Consider the following 2,900-nt stretch of genomic DNA (forward strand, 5'->3'; position numbering starts at 1 on the left):
CTTTTCCATCCCCACATCTCCAACTCCTCCCTCCTCAAACCCTGCCTGACATTGTAAACTCATTTTCGACAAAGTGTCCTGTACATCTCATTGTCACAATGGTCAACCTGCATCCCCATTTAAGCGTTCTGCTATATTCCTTCCACTCCCCAAATTACAAATATATATATATGGTGCAGAACACTGGAATCAAATAAAGTGAAAACAGGGGTTTACCGTGGGGTAATAGCGTACAAAAGGATCATAGAGTACATTATAATCATACTAAAAACAAAAGAAAGAAAGGAAAAACCAATTGTGTCTCTGACTTGGAGTACATTTTGCTTAACATCATCTTGTATGGTCATATGTACCTAGCTTTGATCTTCTCTACTTGTCCTAGACATGTACTAATCCTTGCAAACAAAGGTAAACCATGGGTCCTATGTTTCTTTGGGTCTGGCTAACTTCTTTCTGATGGAAGCATAGAATTCCAGTGTGTGTGTGTGTGTGTGTGTGTGTGTGTGTGTGTGTGTGTGTGTGTGTGTGTGTGTGTGTGTGTGTGTGTACCACATTTTCTTGAACCCTTCGTCTACTGAGGGGCATTGGGGTTGGTTCCATATCATAGCTATTGTGACTAATACTGCAATAAACATGGTTGTGCTGGTAGTTTTGTGATCATTTGGGTAAGTGCGCAAAAGTGGGGTTGCTAGGTCATTGGGGAGCTCTAGGTGGAGTCTTCTGAAGAAATTTCATACTGTTTTCCAAAGTGGTTAAACAAGTTTAAACAGCTACAAGTAATGCAGTAGGGTTCCCTTTTAGATACATCCCCACCAGCATCTGTCATTATTACATTTCTTGATTACAGCCATTCTAACTGGAGTGAGGTGTAATCTCAATGTTTTGATTTGCATTTCATTTATGACTAGAAAAATTGAGTATTTCTTCATGTGTCTAATGGACATTTTTTATTTCCTCTTCAAAGAAGTCTCTCTTTAAGTCTTCAGCCCACTTAGTTATGGTGCAGTTGTTCCTTTGAGGATTTGTTGTTGTGGGATTTATGATTTTGAGTCCTAAGTATATTTTAGATATAAGACTTTGTATGTTTTATGACTCATGAAGAACTTCTCCCAGTAAGTGGGCTTTTTATTGATCTTGCTATCTATGAACTTTACCATGCAGAAGCTCTGCTATTTCATGCAATCCCATTTCTCCAACCTATCTTTGATTTGTTTTGTTTCTGGTTCTCAATTAAGAAATTTTTGGCCTGTGCTAAAGAGCCCTAGAGTTTCTCTTATCCTTCATGTAATGTTTTCACAGTGTCTGCTTTTATTTTGAGGTCTTTGATCCATTTTGATTTGATTATCATGCAGAGTGTTTTATATATATATGGATATATCTTTAGTTTTCTACAGGTGTTCAACCAATTTTGCCAGCACCATTTACTGAAAAGGCTGTCTTCTTCTATTCAATTTTTTAGCTCCCCTGTCAAAGATTGGGTGGCTATAGGTCAGTGGGTTTATTTCTGAGTCTTCAGTCCTATTCCATTGGTCCTCAGGACTGTTCTTGTGCCAGTACCAAGCTGTTTGTATTACTATGGCTTTTTAGTATAGTTTGAAATTTGGAACTGATATTGCTCCAGTGCTGTTCTTTCTGCTAAGAATTGACGAACCTACAGCCTGCATTATACTTAATAGTGAAAATTTAAAGCCATTTCTTATTAATTCAGGAAATAGATAAGTATGTCTGCTCTCTCCACTCCTCTTCAACTTAGTATTAGAATGCTAGCTGGGGCAATAAGACTAGACGCAAACTTAAAGGGAATCCAAATAGGGAAATATGATGTAAAACATCAAAGATGACCAATGGAATAGAATTGAAAACCCAGAAGTGAACCTACAGTCCCATAGGCATCTAATTTTTGATAAGAGAGCTAAAAAATAGAATGGAAGAAAGACAGCCTCTTCAGTAAATGGTGATGGAAAAATTGGATAACTACTTGTAGAAAACTAAAGTTAGATCCTTATTACCCTGCACCAGAATCAACTCAAATGGGTTAAAGATCTCAGAGTCAAAGCAGACACTCTGAAAACATTACAGGATGGAATAGGAGAAACCCAAGGTCTCCTTGGCACAAGCCAAAATTTTCTTAATAGAGACCCAGAAACACAAAAAAATCAAAAAAAAGGTTGGACAAATTGGATTGCATGCAATTGCAGAGCTTCTGCCCAGCAAAGGACATAGCTTGCAAGATCACTAGAAAGCTCACGGATTGGGAGAAGATCTTCATTAGTCATACAACATACAATGGTCTCATATCTAAAATATACCTGGAACTTAAAAAATTAAATCCCCCAACAACAAATCTTCAAAGAATCAACTGCCCAATAAATAAGTGTCCTAAATACTTAAAGAGAAATTTCTCTGAAGAGGAAAGAAGGATGGCCAGTAAACACATGAAGAAATGCTCTCCCTCAGATAAATAAAGAGGTAAATCAAATTAGCAGCCAAAATGTTCACTTTTATAAAAGATAATACACATAGAACAATATTTACTATACCAATACAGTGAAATTATATATTATGCAGCTCATTTTTAAGTTAATTTTATTGTCAAGGTGATATATAGAAGGGGTTGCAGTAATTGTAAGGTAGTGGATATATAACATCTCAAAATTTTTACCCCCTCCCTTATTTTTCTCACACTTTTCCTTCACCCCAATACTCCTCACAAGTTGTAAAGTAAATTTCTAACATGTTGTCTTGTGAGTGTTGTTATTGCATTGGATTTCCTTTTGTCCTTTTTGGGCCATTTTATTGTTCTGTTTCCCTTGTCAAATGAAGATAAATGTATACAATACACAGGATACTGAAATCAAATACAACAGTGGACAAACCATAGAGGAAAACACAAAAGAAAA

The sequence above is a fragment of the Dipodomys merriami genome, unplaced genomic scaffold (assembly GCF_024711535.1).
Source record: "Dipodomys merriami isolate MVZ:Mamm:240054 unplaced genomic scaffold, mDipMer1.0.p SCAF_942, whole genome shotgun sequence".
NCBI lineage: Eukaryota > Metazoa > Chordata > Mammalia > Rodentia > Heteromyidae > Dipodomys > Dipodomys merriami.